Source organism: Heterodontus francisci, chromosome 4 (assembly GCF_036365525.1).
Source record: "Heterodontus francisci isolate sHetFra1 chromosome 4, sHetFra1.hap1, whole genome shotgun sequence".
Classification (NCBI taxonomy): Eukaryota; Metazoa; Chordata; class Chondrichthyes; order Heterodontiformes; family Heterodontidae; genus Heterodontus; species Heterodontus francisci.
The window spans coordinates 209,994,562-210,013,701 of NC_090374.1; positions in this window are offsets into that span (position 1 = coordinate 209,994,562).

Consider the following 19,140-nt stretch of genomic DNA (forward strand, 5'->3'; position numbering starts at 1 on the left):
TCCTCGCAGTTTCTCTCGCTGTCTCCCTCGCTGTCTCCCTCGCTGTCTCCCTCGCTGTCTCCCTCGCTGTCTCCCTTGCTGCCTCCCTCGCTGTCTCCCTAGCAGTCGCTCTCGCAGTCGCTCTCGCAGTCTCTCTCGCAGTCTCTCTCGCTGTCTCCCTCGCTGTCTCCCTCGCTGTCTCCCTCGCTGCCTCCCTCGCAGTATCTCTCGAAGTCTCTCTCGCTGTCTCCCTCTCAGTCTCCCTCTCAGTCTCCCTCTCAGTCTCCCTCTCAGTCTCTCTCTCAGTCTCTCTCGCATTCTCTCTCGCTGTCTCCCTCGCTGTCTCCCTCGCACTCTCTGGCTTTCTCTCTGGCTTTCTCTCTCGCTTTCTCTCTCGCAGTCCCTCTCACTGTCTCTCTCGCTGTCTCTCTCACAGTCTCCCTCACAGTCTCTCTCGCTGCCTCTCTCGATGTCTCTCTCGCCGTCTCCCTCGCAGTCTCTCTCGAAGTCTCTCTCGCTGTCTCCCTCGCTCTCTCTCTCGCTCTCTCTCTCGCTCTCTCTCTCGCCGTCGCCCTCGCCGTCTCCCTCGCCGTCTCCCTCGCAGTCTCCCTCGCAGTCTCTCTCGCTATCTCCATAGCAGTCTCTCTCGCAGTCTCCCTCACAGTCTCCCTCGCTGTCTCCCTCGCTGTCTCCCTCGCAGTCTCTCTCGCAGTCTCTCTCGCAGTCTCTCTCGCAGTCTCTCTCGCAGTCTCTCTCGCTGTCTCCCTCGCTATCTCCCTCGCTATCTCCCTCGCTGTCTCTCTCGCTGTCTCCCTTGCAGTCTCTCTCGCAGTCTCTCTCGCTTTCTCCCTCGCAGTCTCTCTCGCAGTCTCTCTCGCTTTCTCCCTCGCTGTCTCTCTCGCAGTCTCTCTCGCAGTCTCTCTCGCTGTCTTCCTCACTTTCTCCCTCGCTTTCTCCCTCGCTTTCTCCCTCGCTGTCTCTCTCGCTGTCTCTCTCGCTGTCTCTCTTGCTGTCTCTCTCGCTGTCTCTCTCGCTGTCTCCCTCGCAGTCTCTCTTGCAGTCTCTCTCGCTGTCTCCCTCGCTGTCTCCCTCGCTGTCTCCCTCGCTGTGTCCCTCGCTCTCTCCCTCGCAGTCTCCCTCACTGTCTCCTTTGCCGTCTCTCTCGCAGTCTCTCTCGCTGTCTTCCTCGCAGTTTCTCTCGCTGTCTCCCTCGCTGTCTCCCTCGCTGTCTCCCTCGCTGTCTCCCTCGCTGTCTCCCTCGCTGTCTCCCTCGCTGCCTCCCTCGCTGTCTCCCTAGCAGTCGCTCTCGCAGTCGCTCTCGCAGTCTCTCTCGCAGTCTCTCTCGCTGTCTCCCTCGCTGTCTTCCTCGCTGTCTCCCTCACTGCCTCCCTCGCAGTATCTCTCGAAGTCTCTCTCGCTGTCTCCCTCGCTGTCTCCCTCGCTGTCTCTCTCGCTCTCTCTCTCGCCGTCTCCCTCGCAGTCTCTCTCGCAGTGTCTCTCGCTGTATCCCTCGCTGTCTCTCTCGCTATTTCCCTAGCAGTCTCTCTCGCAGTTTCTCTCGCATTCTCCCTCGCATTCTCTCTCGCTGTCTCCCTCGCAGTCTCTCTCACAGTCTCTCTCGCAGTCTCCCTCGCAGTCTCCCTCGCAGTGTCTCTCTCTGTATCCCTCGCTCTCTCTCTCGCTATTTCCCTAGCAGTCTCTCTCGCAGTTTCTCTCGCTTTCTCCCTCGCAGTCCCTCTCGCTGTCTCCCTCGCAATCTCTCTCGCAGTCTCTCTCGCAGTCTCTCTGACAGTCTCTCTCGCAGTCTCTCTCGCAGTCTCTCTCGCTGTCTCTCTCGCAGTCTCTCTCGCAGTCTCTCTCGCAGTCTCTCTCGCAGTCTCTCTCGCTTTCTCCCTCGCTCTCTCCCTCGCAGACTCTCTCGCAGACTCTCTCGCTGTCTCCCTCACTGTCTCTCTCGCTGTCTCCCTCGCAGTCTCTCTCGCTGTCTCCCTCGCAGTCTCCCTCGAAGTCTCCCTCGAAGTCACCCTGGATGTCTCTCTCGCAGTCTCTCTCGCATTCTCTTTCGCTGTCTCTTTCGCTGACTCTCTCGATGTCTCTCTCGTTGTCTCCCTCTCAGTCTCCCTCTCAGTCTCCCTCTCAGTCTCTCTCTCAGTCTCTCTCTCAGTCTCTGTCGCATTCTCTCTCGCTGTCTCCCTCGCACTCTCTGGCTTTCTCTCTCGCTTTCTCTCTCGCAGTCCCTCTCACTGTCTCTCTCGCAGTCTCTCTCGCAGTCTCTCTCGCAGTCTCTCTCGCTGTCTCCCTCACAGTCTCCCTCACAGTCTCCCTCACTGTCTCTCTCGCTGTCTCTCTCGCCGTCTCCCTCGCAGTCTCTCTCGAAGTCTCTCTCGCTGTCTCCCTCGCTGTCTCTCTCGCTCTCTCTCTCGCCGTCGCTCTCACCGTCTCCCTCGCCGTCTCCCTCGCAGTCACTCTCGCAGTCTCTCTCGCTGTATCCCTCGCTGTCTCTCTCGCTATCTCCATAGCAGTCTCTCTCGCAGTCTCCCTCACAGTCTCCCTCGCTGTCTCCCTCACAGTCTCTCTCGCTGTCTCCCTCACAGTCTCTCTCGCTGTCTCCCTCGCAGTCACCCTGGATGTCTGTCTCGCAGTCTCTCTCGCATTCTCTTTCGCTGTCTCTCTCGATGTCTCTCTCGTTGTCTCCCTCGCTGTCTCCCTCGCTGTCTCCCTCGCTGTCTCCCTCTCAGTCTCCCTCTCAGTCTCCCTCTCAGTCTCTCTCTCAGTCTCTCTCTCAGTCTCTCTCTCAGTCTCTCTCGCATTCTCTCTCGCTGTCACCCTCGCACTCTCTGGCTTTCTCTCTGGCTTTCTCTCTGGCTTTCTCTCTCGCAGTCCCTCTCACTGTCTCTCTCGCAGTCTCCCTCACAGTCTCTCTCGCTGCCTCTCTCGCTGTCTCTCTCGCCGTCTCCCTCGCAGTCTCTCTCGAAGTCTCTCTCGCTGTCTCTCTCGCTCTCTCTCTCGCCGTCGCCCTCGCCGTCTCCCTCGCCGTCTACCTCGCAGTCACTCTCGCAGTCTCTCTCGCTGTATCCCTCGCTGTCTCTCTCGCTATCTCCATAGCAGTCTCTCTCGCAGTCTCCCTCGCAGTCTCCCTCGCAGTCTCCATCGCAGTCTCTCTCGCAGTCTCTCTCGCAGTCTCTCTCGCAGTCTCTCTCGCAGTCTCTCTCGCTATCTCCCTCGCTATCTCCCTCGCTGTCTCTCTCGCTGTCTCCCTTGCAGTCTCCCTCGCAGTCTCTCTCGCTTTCTCCCTCGCAGTCTCTCTCGCAGTCACTCTCGCAGTCTCTCTCGCTTTCTCCCTCGCAGTCTCTCTCGCAGTCTCTCTCGCAGTCTCTCTCGCAGTCTCTCTCGCAGTCTCTCTCGCAGTCTCTCTCGCTGTCTCCCTCGCTTTCTCCCTCGCTTTCTCCCTCGCTGTCTCTCTCGCTGTGTCTCTCGCTGTCTCCCTCGCAGTCTCTCTTGCAGTCTCTCTTGCAGTCTCTCTCGCTGTCTCCCTCGCTGTCTCCCTCGCTGTCTCCCTCGCTCTCTCCCTCGCAGTCTCCCTCACTGTCTCCCTTGCCGTCTCTCTCGCTGTCTCCCTTGCCGTCTCCCTCGCTGTCTCCCTCGCTGTCTCTCTCGCAGTCTCTCTCGCAGTCTCTCTCGCATTCTCTTTTGCTGTCTCTCTCGATGTCTCTCTCGATGTCTCTCTCGCTGTCTCCCTCGCTGTCTCCCTCTCAGTCTCTCTCTCAGTCACTCTCGCATTCTCTCTCGCTGTCTCCCTCGCACTCTCTGGCTTTCTCTCTCGCTTTCTCTCTCGCAGTCCCTCTCACTGTCTCTCTTGCAGTCTCTCTCGCAGTCTCTCTCGCAGTCTCTCTCGCAGTCTCTCTCGCAGTCTCTCTCGCTGTGTCCCTCACAGTCTCTCTCGCTGTCTCTCTCGCTGTCTCTCTCGCTGTCTCTCTCGCCGTCTCCCTCGCAGTCTCTCTCGAAGTCTCTCTCGCTGTCTCCCTCGCTGTCTCCCTCGCTGTCTCTCTCGCTCTCTCTCTCGCCGTCGCTCTCTCCGTCTCCCTCGCCGTCTCCCTCGCAGTCTCTCTCGCAGTCTCTCTCGCTGTATCCCTCGCTGTCTCTCTCGCTATCTCCATAGCAGTCTCTCTCGCAGTCTCCCTCACAGTCTCCCTCGCTGTCTCCCTCACAGTCTCTCTTGCTGTCTCCCTCGCAGTCACCCTGGATGTCTCTCTCGCAGTCTCTCTCGCATTCTCTTTCGCTGTCTCTCTCGATGTCTCTCTCGTTGTCTCCCTCGCTGTCTCCCTCGCTGTCTCCCTCTCAGTCTCCCTCTCAGTCTCCCTCTCAGTCTCTCTCTCAGTCTCTCTCGCATTCTCTCTCGCTGTCTCCCTCGCTGTCTCCCTCGCACTCTCTGGCTTTCTCTCTGGCTTTCTCTCTCGCTTTCTCTCTCGCAGTCCCTCTCACTGTCTCTCTCGCTGTCTCCCTCACAGTCTCCCTCACAGTCTCTCTCGCTGCCTCTCTCGATGTCTCTCTCGCCGTCTCCCTCGCAGTCTCTCTCGAAGTCTCTCTCGCTGTCTCCCTCGCTCTCTCTCTCGCTCTCTCTCTCGCTCTCTCTCTCGCCGTCGCCCTCGCCGTCTCCCTCGCCGTCTCCCTCGCCGTCTCCCTCGCAGTCTCTCTCGCTATCTCCATAGCAGTCTCTCTCGCAGTCTCCCTCACAGTCTCCCTCGCTGTCTCCCTCGCTGTCTCCCTCGCAGTCTCTCTCGCAGTCTCTCTCGCAGTCTCTCTCACAGTCTCTCTCGCAGTCTCTCTCGCAGTCTCTCTCGCTGTCTCCCTCGCTATCTCCCTCGCTATCTCCCTCGCTGTCTCTCTCGCTGTCTCCCTTGCAGTCTCTCTCGCAGTCTCTCTCGCTTTCTCCCTCGCAGTCTCTCTCGCAGTCTCTCTCGCTTTCTCCCTCGCTGTCTCTCTCGCAGTCTCTCTCGCAGTCTCTCTCGCTGTCTCCCTCACTTTCTCCCTCGCTTTCTCCCTCGCTTTCTCCCTCGCTGTCTCTCTCGCTGTCTCTCTCGCTGTCTCTCTTGCTGTCTCTCTCGCTGTCTCTCTCGCTGTCTCCCTCGCAGTCTCTCTTGCAGTCTCTCTCGCTGTCTCCCTCACTGTCTCCCTCGCTGTCTCCCTCGCTGTGTCCCTCGCTCTCTCCCTCGCAGTCTCCCTCACTGTCTCCCTTGCCGTCTCTCTCGCAGTCTCTCTCGCTGTCTTCCTCGCAGTTTCTCTCGCTGTCTCCCTCGCTGTCTCCCTCGCTGTCTCCCTCGCTGTCTCCCTCGCTGTCTCCCTCGCTGTCTCCCTCGCTGCCTCCCTCGCTGTCTCCCTAGCAGTCGCTCTCGCAGTTGCTCTCGCAGTCTCTCTCGCAGTCTCTCTCGCTGTCTCCCTCGCTGTCTCCCTCGCTGTCTCCCTCGCTGCCTCCCTCGCAGTATCTCTCGAAGTCTCTCTCGCTGTCTCCCTCTCAGTCTCCCTCTCAGTCTCTCTCTCAGTCTCCCTCTCAGTCTCTCTCTCAGTCTCTCTCGCATTCTCTCTCGCTGTCTCCCTCGCTGTCTCCCTCGCACTCTCTGGCTTTCTCTCTGGCTTTCTCTCTCGCTTTCTCTCTCGCAGTCCCTCTCACTGTCTCTCTCGCTGTCTCCCTCACAGTCTCCCTCACAGTCTCTCTCGCTGCCTCTCTCGATGTCTCTCTCGCCGTCTCCCTCGCAGTCTCTCTCGAAGTCTCTCTCGCTGTCTCCCTCGCTCTCTCTCTCGCTCTCTCTCTCGCTCTCTCTCTCGCCGTCGCCCTCGCCGTCTCCCTCGCCGTCTCCCTCGCAGTCTCCCTCGCAGTCTCTCTCGCTATCTCCATAGCAGTCTCTCTCGCAGTCTCCCTCACAGTCTCCCTCGCTGTCTCCCTCGCTGTCTCCCTCGCAGTCTCTCTCGCAGTCTCTCTCGCAGTCCCTCTCGCAGTCTCTCTCGCAGTCTCTCTCGCTGTCTCCCTCGCTATCTCCCTCGCTGTCTCCCTCGCTGTCTCTCTCGCTGTCTCCCTTGCAGTCTCTCTCGCAGTCTCTCTCGCTTTCTCCCTCGCAGTCTCTCTCGCAGTCTCTCTCGCTTTCTCCCTCGCTGTCTCTCTCGCAGTCTCTCTCGCAGTCTCTCTCGCTGTCTTCCTCACTTTCTCCCTCGCTTTCTCCCTCGCTTTCTCCCTCGCTGTCTCTCTCGCTGTCTCTATCGCTGTCTCTCTTGCTGTCTCTCTCGCTGTCTCTCTCGCTGTCTCCCTCGCAGTCTCTCTTGCAGTCTCTCTCGCTGTCTCCCTCGCTGTCTCCCTCGCTGTCTCCCTCGCTGTGTCCCTCGCTCTCTCCCTCGCAGTCTCCCTCACTGTCTCCCTTGCCGTCTCTCTCGCAGTCTCTCTCGCTGTCTTCCTCGCAGTTTCTCTCGCTGTCTCCCTCGCTGTCTCCCTCGCTGTCTCCCTCGCTGTCTCCCTCGCTGTCTCCCTCGCTGTCTCCCTCGCTGCCTCCCTCGCTGTCTCCCTAGCAGTCGCTCTCGCAGTCGCTCTCGCAGTCTCTCTCGCAGTCTCTCTCGCTGTCTCCCTCGCTGTCTTCCTCGCTGTCTCCCTCGCTGCCTCCCTCGCAGTATCTCTCGAAGTCTCTCTCGCTGTCTCCCTCGCTGTCTCCCTCGCTGTCTCTCTCGCTCTCTCTCTCGCCGTCTCCCTCGCAGTCTCTCTCGCAGTGTCTCTCGCTGTATCCCTCGCTGTCTCTCTCGCTATTTCCCTAGCAGTCTCTCTCGCAGTTTCTCTCGCATTCTCCCTCGCATTCTCTCTCGCTGTCTCCCTCGCAGTCTCTCTCGCAGTCTCTCTCGCAGTCTCCCTCGCAGTCTCCCTCGCAGTGTCTCTCTCTGTATCCCTCGCTCTCTCTCTCGCTATTTCCCTAGCAGTCTCTCTCGCAGTTTCTCTCGCTTTCTCCCTCGCAGTCCCTCTCGCTGTCTCCCTCGCAATCTCTCTCGCAGTCTCTCTCGCAGTCTCTCTGACAGTCTCTCTCGCAGTCTCTCTCGCAGTCTCTCTCGCTGTCTCTCTCGCAGTCTCTCTCGCAGTCTCTCTCGCAGTCTCTCTCGCTTTCTCCCTCGCTCTCTCCCTCGCAGACTCTCTCGCAGACTCTCTCGCTGTCTCCCTCACTGTCTCTCTCGCTGTCTCCCTCGCAGTCTCTCTCGCTGTCTCCCTCGCAGTCTCCCTCGAAGTCTCCCTCGAAGTCACCCTGGATGTCTCTCTCGCAGTCTCTCTCGCATTCTCTTTCGCTGTCTATTTCGCTGTCTCTCTCGATGTCTCTCTCGTTGTCTCCCTCTCAGTCTCCCTCTCAGTCTCCCTCTCAGTCTCTCTCTCAGTCTCTCTCTCAGTCTCTGTCGCATTCTCTCTCGCTGTCTCCCTCGCACTCTCTGGCTTTCTCTCTCGCTTTCTCTCTCGCAGTCCCTCTCACTGTCTCTCTCGCAGTCTCTCTCGCAGTCTCTCTCGCAGTCTCTCTCGCTGTCTCCCTCACAGTCTCCCTCACAGTCTCCCTCACTGTCTCTCTCGCTGTCTCTCTCGCCGTCTCCCTCGCAGTCTCTCTCGAAGTCTCTCTCGCTGTCTCCCTCGCTGTCTCTCTCGCTCTCTCTCTCGCCGTCGCTCTCACCGTCTCCCTCGCCGTCTCCCTCGCAGTCACTCTCGCAGTCTCTCTCGCTGTATCCCTCGCTGTCTCTCTCGCTATCTCCATAGCAGTCTCTCTCGCAGTCTCCCTCACAGGCTCCCTCGCTGTCTCCCTCACAGTCTCTCTCGCTGTCTCCCTCACAGTCTCTCTCGCTGTCTCCCTCGCAGTCACCCTGGATGTCTGTCTCGCAGTCTCTCTCGCATTCTCTTTCGCTGTCTCTCTCGATGTCTCTCTCGTTGTCTCCCTCGCTGTCTCCCTCGCTGTCTCCCTCGCTGTCTCCCTCTCAGTCTCCCTCTCAGTCTCCAATCAGTCTCTCTCTCAGTCTCTCTCTCAGTCTCTCTCTCAGTCTCTCTCGCATTCTCTCTCGCTGTCACCCTCGCACTCTCTGGCTTTCTCTCTGGCTTTCTCTCTCGCTTTCTCTCTCGCAGTCCCTCTCACTGTCTCTCTCGCAGTCTCCCTCACAGTCTCTCTCGCTGCCTCTCTCGCTGTCTCTCTCGCCGTCTCCCTCGCAGTCTCTCTCGAAGTCTCTCTCGCTGTCTCTCTCGCTCTCTCTCTCGCCGTCGCCCTCGCCGTCTCCCTCGCCGTCTACCTCGCAGTCACTCTCGCAGTCTCTCTCGCTGTATCCCTCGCTGTCTCTCTCGCTATCTCCATAGCAGTCTCTCTCGCAGTCTCCCTCGCAGTCTCCCTCGCAGTCTCCATCGCAGTCTCTCTCGCAGTCTCTCTCGCAGTCTCTCTCGCAGTCTCTCTCGCAGTCTCTCTCGCTATCTCCCTCGCTATCTCCCTCGCTGTCTCTCTCGCTGTCTCCCTTGCAGTCTCCCTCGCAGTCTCTCTCGCTTTCTCCCTCGCAGTCTCTCTCGCAGTCACTCGCGCAGTCTCTCTCGCTTTCTCCCTCGCAGTCTCTCTCGCAGTCTCTCTCGCAGTCTCTCTCGCAGTCTCTCTCGCTGTCTCCCTCGCTTTCTCCCTCGCTTTCTCCCTCGCTGTCTCTCTCGCTGTGTCTCTCGCTGTCTCCCTCGCAGTCTCTCTTGCAGTCTCTCTTGCAGTCTCTCTCGCTGTCTCCCTCGCTGTCTCCCTCGCTGTCTCCCTCGCTCTCTCCCTCGCAGTCTCCCTCACTGTCTCCCTTGCCGTCTCTCTCGCTGTCTCCCTTGCCGTCTCCCTCGCTGTCTCCCTCGCTGTCTTCCTCGCAGTTTCTCTCGCTGTCTCCCTTGCTGTCTCCCTCGCTGTCTCCCTCGCTGCCTCCCTCGCTGTCTCCCTAGCAGTCGCTCTCGCAGTCTCTCTCGCAGTCTCTCTTGCAGTCTCTCTCGCTGTCTCCCTCGCTGTCTCCCTCGCTGTCTCCCTCGCTGCCTCCCTCGCAGTCTCTCTCGAAGTCTCCCTCGCTGTCTCCCTCGCTGTCTCCCTCGCTGTCTCCCTCGCTGTCTCTCTCGCTCTCTCTCTCGCCGTCTCCCTCGCAGTCTCTCTCGCAGTGTCTCTCGCTGTATCCCTCGCTGTCTCTCTCGCTATTTCCCTAGCAGTCTCTCTCGCAGTTTCTCTCGCTTTCTCTCTCGCTTTCTCTCTCGCTGTCTCCCTCGCAGTCTCTCTCGCAGTCTCTCTCGCAGTCTCTCTCGCAGTCTCTCTCGCAGTCTCTCTCGCAGTCTCCCTCGCAGTCTCCCTCGCAGTCTCTCTCGCAGTCTCTCTCGCTGTCTCCCTCGCTGTCTCCCTTGCTGTCTCCCTCGCTGTCTCCCTCGCTGTCTCTCTCGCTGTCTCTCTCGCTGTCTCCCTCGCAGTCTCCCTCGCAGTCTCTCTCGCAGTCTCTCTCGCAGTCTCTCTCGCTGTCTCTATCGCTGTCTCCCTCGCAGTCTCTATCGGTGTCTCCCTCGCAGTCTCTATCGCTGTCTCCCTCGCAGTCTCTCTCGCAGTCTCACTCGCTTTCTCCCTCGCTCTCTCCCTCGCAGGCTCTCTCGCAGTCTCCCTCGCAGTCTCCCTCGCAGTCTCCCTCGCAGGCTCTCTCGCTGTCTCCCTCGCAGTCTCTCTCGCATTCTCTTTCGCTGTCTCTCTCGTTGTCTCTCTCGATGTCTCTCTCATTGTCTCCCTCGCTGTCTCCCTCTCAGTCTCTCTCTCAGTCTCTCTCGCATTCTCTCTCGCTGTCTCCCTCGCACTCTCTGGCTTTCTCTCTCGCTTTCTCTCTCGCAGTCCCTCTCACTGTCTCTCTCGCAGTCTCTCTCGCAGTCTCCCTCACAGTCTCCCTCACAGTCTCCCTCACAGTCTCTCTCGCTGTCTCTCTCGCTGTCTCTCTCACAGTCTCCCTCACAGTCTCTCTCGCTGTCTCTCTCGCTGTCTCTCTCGCTGTCTCTCTCGCCGTCTCCCTCGCAGTCTCTCTCGAAGTCTCTCTCGCTGTCTCCCTCGCTGTCTCTCTCGCTCTCTCTCTCGCCGTCGCTCTCGCCGTCTCCCTCGCAGTCTCTCTCGAAGTCTCTCTCGCTGTCTCCCTCGCTGTCTCTCCCGCTCTCTCTCTCGCCGTCGCTCTCGCCGTCTCCCTCGCAGTCTCTCACGAAGTCTCTCTCGCCGTCTCCCTCGCAGTCTCTCTCGAAGTCTCCCTCGCTGTCTCCCTCGCTGTCTCTCTCGCTCTCTCTCTCGCCGTCTCCCTCGCAGTCTCTCTCGAAGTCTCTCTCGCCGTCTCCCTCGCAGTCTCTCTCGAAGTCTCTCTCGCTGTATCCCTCGCTGTCTCTCTCGCTATCTCCATAGCAGTCTCTCTCGCAGTCTCCCTCACAGTCTCTCTCGCTGTCTCCCTCACAGTCACCCTGGATGTCTCTCTCGCAGTCTCTCTCGCATTCTCTTTCGCTGTCTCTCTCGATGTCTCTCTCGATGTCTCTCTCGTTGTCTCCCTCGCTGTCTCCCTCTCAGTCTCTCTCTCAGTCTCTCTCTCAGTCTCTCTCTCAGTCTCTCTCTCAGTCTCTCTCGCATTCTCTCCCGCTGTCTCCCTCGCTGTCTCCCTCGCACTCTCTGGCTTTCTCTCTGGCTTTTTCTCTCGCAGTCTCTCTCGCAGTCCCTCTCACTGTCTCTCTCGCAGTCTCCCTCACAGTCTCCCTCGCAGTCTCTCTCGCAGTCTCTCTCGAAGTCTCTCTCGAAGTCTCTCTCTCTGTCTCCCTCGCTGTCTCTCTCGCAGTCTCTCTCGAAGTCTCTCTCGAAGTCTCTCTCTCTGTCTCCCTCGCTGTCTCTCTCGCTCTCTCCATAGCAGTCTCTCTCGCAGTCTCCCTCGCTGTCTCCCTCGCTGTCTCCCTCACAGTCTCTCTCGCAGTCTCTCTCGCAGTCTCTCTCGCAGTCTCTCTCGCAGTCTCTCTCGCTGTCTCTCTCGCTGTCTCCCTCGCTGTCTCTCTCGCTGTCTCCCTTGCAGTCTCCCTCGCAGTCTCTCTCGCTTTCTCCCTCGCAGTCTCTCTCGCTTTCTCCCTCGCAGTCTCTCTCGCAGTCTATCTCGCAGTTTCTCTCGCTGTCTCCCTCGCTGTCTCCCTCGCAGTCTCTCTTGCAGTCTCTCTTGCAGTCTCCCTCGCTGTCTCCCTCGCTGTCTCCCTCGCTGTCTCCCTCGCTGTCTCCCTTGCTGTCTCCCTCGCTGTCTCTCTCGCAGTCTCCCTCGCTATCTCCCTCGCTGTCTCCCTCGCTGTCTCACGCGATCTCTCTCGCATTCTCTCTCGTTGTCTCCCTCGCAGTCTCTCTCGCTGTGTCCCTCGCAGTCTCTCTCACAGGCTCTGTCGCTGTCTCTGTCGCTGACTCTGTCGCTGTCTCCCTCGCTGTCTCCCTCGCTGTCTCCCTCGCTGCCTCCCTCGCAGTCTCTCTCTAAGTCTCTCTCGCTGTCTCCCTCGCTGTCTCCCTCGCTGTCTCCCTCGCTGTCTCCCTCGCTGTCTCCCTCGCCGTCTCCCTCGCCGTCTCCCTGGCCGTCTCCCTGGCCGTCTCCCTGGCCGTCTCCCTGGCAGTCTCCCTAGCAGTCTCTCTCGCAGTCTCTCTCGCAGTCTCTCTCGCAGTCTCTCTCGCTGTCTCTCTCAATGTACTCTCGCTGTCTCCCTCGCTGTCTCACTCGCTCTCTCCCTCGCTGTCTCTCTCGCCGTCTCTCTCGCCGTCTCTCTCGCCGTCTCTCTCTCCATCTCTCTCTCCATCTCTCTCGCCATCTCTCTCGCAGTCTCCCTCGCTGTCTCCCTCGCTGTCTCCCTCGCAGTCTCTCTCGCAGTCTCTCTCGCAGTCTCTCTCGCAGTCTCCATCGCTGTCTCCCTCCCAGACTCTCTCGCAGTCTCCCTCCCAGTCTCTCTCGCAGTCTCTCTCGCAGTCTCTCTCGCAGTCTCTCTCGCAGTCTCTCTCGCTGTCCCTCTCGCAGTCTCTCTCGCTGTCTCCCACGCTGTCTCCCTCGCAGTCTCCCTCGCAGTCTCTCTCGCAGTCTCCCTCGCAGTCTCTCTCACTGTCTCCCTCGCTTTCTCCCTCGCTGTCTCTCTCGCTGTCTCCCTCGCTGTCTCCCTCTCTGTGTCCCTCGCTCTCTCCCTCGCAGTCTCCCTCGCTGTCTCCCTCGCCGTCTCTCTCGCCGTCTCTCTCGCCGTCTTCCTCGCAGTTTCCCTCGCCGTCTCCCTCGCCGTCTCCCTCGCTGTCTCCCTCGCTGCCTCCCTCGCTGTCTCCCTAGCAGTCGCTCTCGCAGTCTCTCTCGAAGTCTCTCTCGCAGTCTCCCTCGCTGTCTCCCTCGCTGTCTCCCTCGCTGTCTCCCTCGCTGTCTCCCTCGCTGTCTCCCTCGCTGCCTCCCTCGCAGTCTCCCTCGCAGTCTCTCTCGAAGTCTCTCTCGCTGTCTCCCTCGCTGTCTCCCTCGCTGTCTCCCTCGCTCTCTCCCTCGCTCTCTCCCTCGCTCTCTCCCTCGCTCTCTCTCTCGCTCTCTCTCTCGCCGTCTCCCTCGCAGTCTCTCTCGCTGTATCCCTCGCTGTCTCTCTCGCTATTTCCCTAGCAGTCTCTCTCGCAGTTTCTCTCGCTTTCTCCCTCGCAGTCTCTCTCGCTGTCTCCCTCGCAGTCTCTCTCGCAGTCTCTCTCGCAGTCTCTCTCGCAGTCTCTCTCGCAGTCTCTCTCGCTGTCTCCCTCGCAGTCTCTCTCGCTGTCTCCCTCGCAGTCTCTCTCACAGTCTCTCTCGCAGTCTCTCTCGCTGTCTCCCTCGCAGTCTCTATCGCTGTCTCCCTCGCAGTCTCTCTCGCAGTCTCTCTCGCAGTCTCTCTCGCATTCTCTCTCGCAGTCTCTCTCGCTTTCTCCCTCGCTCTCTCACTCGCAGACTCTCTCACTGTCTCCCTCGCAGTCTCCCTCGCTGTCTCTCTCGCTGTCTCTCTCGCTGTCTCTCTCGCTGTCTTCCTCGCAGTCTCTCTTGCAGTCTCTCTCGCTGTCTCCCTCGCTGTCTCCCTCGCTGTCTCCCTCGCTGTCTCCCTCGCTGTCTCCCTCGCTGTGTCCCTTGCTCTCTCCCTCGCCGTCTCCCTCGCAGTCTCTCTCGCTGTCTTCCTCGCAGTTTCTCTCGCTGTCTCCCTCGCTGTCTCCCTCGCTGTCTCCCTCGCTGCCTCCCTCGCTGTCTCCCTAGCAGACGCTCTCGCAGTCTCTCTCGCAGTCTCTCTCGCAGTCTCCCTCGCTGTCTCCCTCGCTGACTCCCTCGCTGCCTCCCTCACAGTCTCTCTCAAAGTCTCCCTCGCTGTCTCCCTCGCTGTCTCCCTCGCTGTCTCCCTCGCTGTCTCCCTCGCTGTCTCCCTCGCCATCTCCCTCGCAGTCTCTCTCGCCGTGTCTCTCGCTATATCCCTCGCTGTCTCTCTCGCTATTTCCCTAGCAGTCTCTCTCGCAGTTTCTCTCGCTGTCTCCCTCGCAGTCTCTCTCGCTGTCTCCCTCGCAGTCTCTCTCGCAGTCTCTCTCGCAGTCTCTCTCGCTGTCTCCCTCGCAGTCTCTATCGCTGTCTCCCTCGCAGTCTCTCTCGCAGTCTCTCTCGCAGTCTCTCTCGCAGTCTCTCTCGCTTTCTCCCTCGCTCTCTCACTCGCGGACTCTCTCACTGTCTCCCTCGCAGTCTCCCTCGCTGTCTCCCTCGCTGTCTCTCTCGCTGTCTCTCTCGCTGTCTCTCTCGCTGTCTTCCTCGCAGTCTCTCTTGCAGTCTCTCTCGCTGTCTCCCTCGCTGTCTCCCTCCCTGTCTCCCTCGCTGTCTCCCTCGCTGTCTCCCTCGCTGTGTCCCTCGCTCTCTCCCTCGCCGTCTCCCTCGCCGTCTCTCTCGCAGTCTCTCTCGCAGTCTCTCTCGCTGTCTTCCTCGCAGTTTCTCTCGCTGTCTCCCTCGCTGTCTCCCTCGCTGTCTCCCTCGCTGCCGCCCTCGCTGTCTCCCTAGCAGACGCTCTCGCAGTCTCTCTCGCAGTCTCCCTCGCTGTCTCCCTCGCTGTCTCCCTCGCTGTCTCCCTCGCTGCCTCCCTCACAGTCTCTCTCGAAGTCTCCCTCGCTGTCTCCCTCGCTGTCTCCCTCGCTGTCTCCCTCGCTGTCTCCCTCGCCGTCTCCCTCGCAGTCTCCCTCGCAGTCTCTCTCGCCGTGTCTCTCGCTATATCCCTCGCTGTCTCTCTCGCTATTTCCCTAGCAGTCTCTCTCGCAGTTTCTCTCGCTGTCTCCCTCGCAGTCTCTCTCGCTGTCTCCCTCGCAGTCTCTCTCGCAGTCTCTCTCGCAGTCTCTCTCGCAGTCTCCCTCGCTGTCTCCCTCGCTGTCTCCCTCACAGTCTCTCTCGCAGTCTCTCTCGCAGTCTCTCTCGCAGTCTCTCTCGCAGTCTCTCTCGCTGTCTCCCTCGCAGTCTCTATCGCTGTCTCCCTCGCAGTCTCTCTCGCAGTCTCTCTCGCAGTCTCTCTCGCTTTCTCCCTCGCTTTCTCCCTCGCTCTCTCCCTCGCAGACTCTCTCGCTGTCTCCCTCGCTGTCTCCCTCGCTGTCTCCCTCACTGTCTCTCTCGCTGTCTCCCTCACAGTCTCTCTCGCTGTCTCTCTCGCTGTCTCCCTCGCAGTCTCCCTCGCAGTCTCCCTCGAAGTCTCCCTCGAAGTCTCCCTCGAAGTCACCCTGGATGTCTCTCTCGCAGTCTCTCTCGCATTCTCTTTTGCTGTCTCTCTCGATGTCTCTCTCGATGTCTCTCTCGTTGTCTCCCTCGCTGTCTCCCTCTCAGTCTCTCTCTCAGTCTCTCAGTCTCTCTCGCATTCTCTCTCGCTGTCTCCCTCGCACTCTCTGGCTTTCTCTCTGGCTTTCTCTCTCGCAGTCCCTCTCACTGTCTCTCTCGCAGTCTCTCTCGCAGTCTCTCTCGCAGTCTCTCTCGCAGTCTCTCTCGCTGTCTCCCACAAAGTCTCCCTCACAGTCTCTCTCGCTGTCTCTCTCGCTGTCTCTCTCGCCGTCTCCCTCGCAGTCTCTCTCGAAGTCTCTCTCGCAGTCTCCCTCGCAGTCTCCCTCGCTGTCTCTCTCGCTGTCTCTCTCGCTCTCTCTCTCGCCGTCGCTCTCACCGTCTCCCTCGCCGTCTCCCTCGCAGTCTCTCTCGCAGTCTCTCTCGCTGTATCCCTCGCTGTCTCTCTCGCTATCTCCATAGCAGTCTCTCTCGCAGTCTCCCTCACAGTCTCCCTCGCTGTCTCCCTCACAGTCTCCCTCGCTGTCTCCCTCACAGTCTCTCTTGCTGTCTCCCTCGCAGTCACCCTGGATGTCTCTCTCGCAGTCTCTCTCGCATTCTCTTTCGCTGTCTCTCTCGATGTCTCTCTCGTTGTCTCCCTCGCTGTCTCCCTCGCTGTCTCCCTCGCTGTCTCCCTCGCTGTCTCCCTCTCAGTCTCCCTCTCAGTCTCCCTCTCAGTCTCTCTCTCAGTCTCCCTCTCAGTCTCTCTCTCAGTCTCTCTCGCATTCTCTCTCGCTGTCTCCCTCGCTGTCTCCCTCGCACTCTCTGGCTTTCTCTCTCGCTGTCTCCCTTGCAGTCTCTCTCGCTTTCTCCCTCGCAGTCTCTCTCGCAGTCTCTCTCGCAGTCTCTCTCGCTTTCTCCCTCGCTGTCTCTCTCGCAGTCTCTCTCGCAGTCTCTCTCGCTGTCTCCCTCGCTTTCTCCCTCGCTTTCTCTCTCGCTTTCTCCCTCGCTTTCTCCCTCGCTGTCTCTCTCGCTGTCTCTCTCGCTGTCTCTCTCGCTGTCTCTCTCGCTGTCTCCCTCGCAGTCTCTCTTGCAGTCTCTCTTGCAGTCTCTCTCGCTGTCTGCCTCGCTTTCTCCCTCGCTGTCTCCCTCGCTGTCTCCCTCGCTGTCTCCCTCGCTGTCTCCCTCGCTGTGTCCCTCGCTCTCTCCCTCGCAGTCTCCCTCGCTGTCTCCCTTGCCGTCTCTCTCGCAGTCTCTCTCGCTGTCTTCCTCGCAGTTTCTCTCGCTGTCTCCCTCGCTGTCTCCCTCGCTGTCTCCCTCGCTGTCTCCCTCGCTGTCTCCCTCGCTGCCTCCCTCGCTGTCTCCCTAGCAGTCGCTCTCGCAGTCGCTCTCGCAGTCTCTCTCGCAGTCTCTCTCGCTGTCTCCCTCGCTGTCTCCCTCGCTGCCTCCCTCGCAGTATCTCTCGAAGTCTCCCTTGCTGTCTCCCTCGCTGTCTCCCTCGCTGTCTCCCTCGCTCTCTCTCTCGCCGTCTCCCTCGCAGTCTCTCTCGCAGTGTCTCTCGCTGTATCCCTCGCTGTCTCTCTCGCTATTTCCCTAGCAGTCTCTCTCGCAGTTTCTCTCGCTGTCTCCCTCGCTGTCTCCCTCTCAGTCTCCCTCTCAGTCTCCCTCTCAGTCTCCCTCTCAGTCTCTCTCTCAGTCTCCCTCTCAGTCTCTCTCTCAGTCTCTCTCGCATTCTCTCTCGCTGTCTCCCTCGCTGTCTCCCTCGCACTCTCTGGCTTTCTCTCTCGCTGTCTCCCTTGCAGTCTCTCTCGCTTTCTCCCTCGCAGTCTCTCTCGCAGTCTCTCTCGCAGTCTCTCTCGCTTTCTCCCTCGCTGTCTCTCTCGCAGTCTCTCTCGCAGTCTCTCTCGCTGTCTCCCTCGCTTTCTCCCTCGCTTTCTCTCTCGCTTTCTCCCTCGCTTTCTCCCTCGCTGTCTCTCTCGCTGTCTCTCTCGCTGTCTCTCTCGCTGTCTCTCTCGCTGTCTCTCTCGCTGTCTCCCTCGCAGTCTCTCTTGCAGTCTCTCTCGCTGTCTCCCTCGCTTTCTCCCTCGCTGTCTCCCTCGCTGTCTCCCTCGCTGTCTCCCTCGCTGTCTCCCTCGCTGTGTCCCTCGCTCTCTCCCTCGCAGTCTCCCTCGCTGTCTCCCTTGCCGTCTCTCTCGCAGTCTCTCTCGCTGTCTTCCTCGCAGTTTCTCTCGCTGTCTCCCTCGCTGTCTCCCTCGCTGTCTCCCTCGCTGCCTCCCTCGCTGTCTCCCTCGCTGTCTCCCTAGCAGTCGCTCTCGCAGTCGCTCTCGCAGTCTCTCTCGCAGTCTCTCTCGCTGTCTCCCTCGCTGTCTCCCTCGCTGCCTCCCTCGCAGTATCTCTCGAAGTCTCCCTCACTGTCTCCCTCGCTGTCTCCCTCGCTGTCTCCCTCGCTCTCTCTCTCGCCGTCTCCCTCGCAGTCTCTCTCGCAGTGTCTCTCGCTGTATCCCTCGCTGTCTCTCTCGCTATTTCCCTAGCAGTCTCTCTCGCAGTTTCTCTCGCTTTCTCCCTCGCATTCTCTCTTGCTGTCTCCCTCGCAGTCTCTCTCGCAGTCTCTCTCGCAGTCTCTCTCGCAGTCTCCCTCGCAGTCTCCCTCGCAGTCTCCCTCGCAGTCTCCCTCGCAGTCTCCCTCGCAGTCTCTCTCGCAGTCTCTCTCGCAGTCTCTCTCGCTGTCTCCCTCGCTGTCTCCCTCGCTGTCTCCCTCACACTCTCTCTCGCTGTCTCCCTCGCAGTCTCCCTCGCAGTCTCGCTCGCAGTCTCTCTCGCAGTCTCTCTCGCTGTCTCCCTCGCAGTCTCTATCGCTGTCTCTATCGCTGTCTCTATCGCTGTCTCCCTCGCAGTCTCTCTCGCAGTCTCTCTCGCTTTCTCCCTCGCTCTCTCCCTCGCAGACTCTCTCGCTGTCTCCCTCGCAGTCTCTCTCGCATTCTCTTTCGCTGTCTCTCTCGTTGTCTCTCTCGTTGTCTCTCTCGATGTCTCTCTCATTGTCTCCCTCGCTGTCTCCCTCGCTGTCTCCCTCTCAGCCTCTCTCTCAGTCTCTCTCTCAGTCTCTCTCTCAGTCTCTCTCGCTGTCTCCCTCGCACTCTCTGGCTTTCTCTCTCGCTTTCTCTCTCGCAGTCCCTCTCACTGTCTCTCTCGCAGTCCCTCTCACTGTCTCTCTCGCAGTCTCTCTCGCAGTCTCTCTCGCAGTCTCTCTCGCAGTCTCTCTCGCTGTCTCTCTCGCTGTCTCCCTCACAGTCTCACTCACAGTCTCTCTCGCTGTCTCTCTCGCTGTCTCTCTCGCCGTCTCCCTCGCAGTCTCTCTCGCTGTCTATCTCGCCGTCTCCCTCGCAGTCTCTCTCGAAGTCTCTCTCGCTGTCTCCCTCGCAGTCACCCTGGATGTCTCCCTCTCAGTCTCTCTCGATGTCTCTCTCGATGTCTCTCTCGCTGTCTCCCTCGCTGTCTCCCTCTCAGTCTCTCTCTCAGTCTCTCTCGCATTCTCTCTCGCTGTCTCCCTCGCTGTCTCCCTCGCACTCTCTGGCTTTCTCTCTCGCAGTCCCTCTCACTGTCTCTCTCGCAGTCTCTCTCGCAGTCTCTCTCGCAGTCTCTCTCGCAGTCTCTCTCGCTGTCTCCCTCACAGTCTCCCTCACAGTCTCTCTCGCTGTCTCTCTCGCTGTCTCTCTCGCTGTCTCTCTCGCTGTCTCTCTCGCCATCTCCCTCGCAGTCTCTCTCGAAGTCTCTCTCGCTGTCTCCCTCGCTGTCTCTCTCGCTGTCGCTCTCACCGCCTCCCTCGCCGTCTCCCTCGCCGTCTCCCTCGCAGTCTCTCTCGCAGTCTCTCTCGCTGTATCCCTCGCTGTCTCTCTCGCTATCTCCATAGCAGTCTCTCTCGCAGTCTCCCTCACAGTCTCCCTCGCTGTCTCCCTCACAGTCTCTCTTGCTGTCTCCCTCGCAGTCACCCTGGATGTCTCTCTCGCAGTCTCTCTCGCATTCTCTTTCGCTGTCTCTCTCGATGTCTCTCTCGTTGTCTCCCTCGCTGTCTCCCTCGCTGTCTCCCTCGCTGTCTCCCTCTCAGTCTCCCTCTCAGTCTCCCTCTCAGTCTCCCTCTCAGTCTCACTCTCAGTCTCTCTCTCAGTCTCTCTCTCAGTCTCTCTCTCAGTCTCTCTCGCATTCTCTCTCGCTGTCTCCCTCGCTGTCTCCCTCGCACTCTCTGGCTTTCTCTCTGGCTTTCTCTCTCGCTTTCTCTCTCGCAGTCCCTCTCACTGTCTCTCTCGCTGTCTCCCTCACAGTCTCCCTCACAGTCTCTCTCGCTGCCTCTCTCGCTGTCTCTCTCGCCGTCTCCCTCGCAGTCTCTCTCGAAGTCTCTCT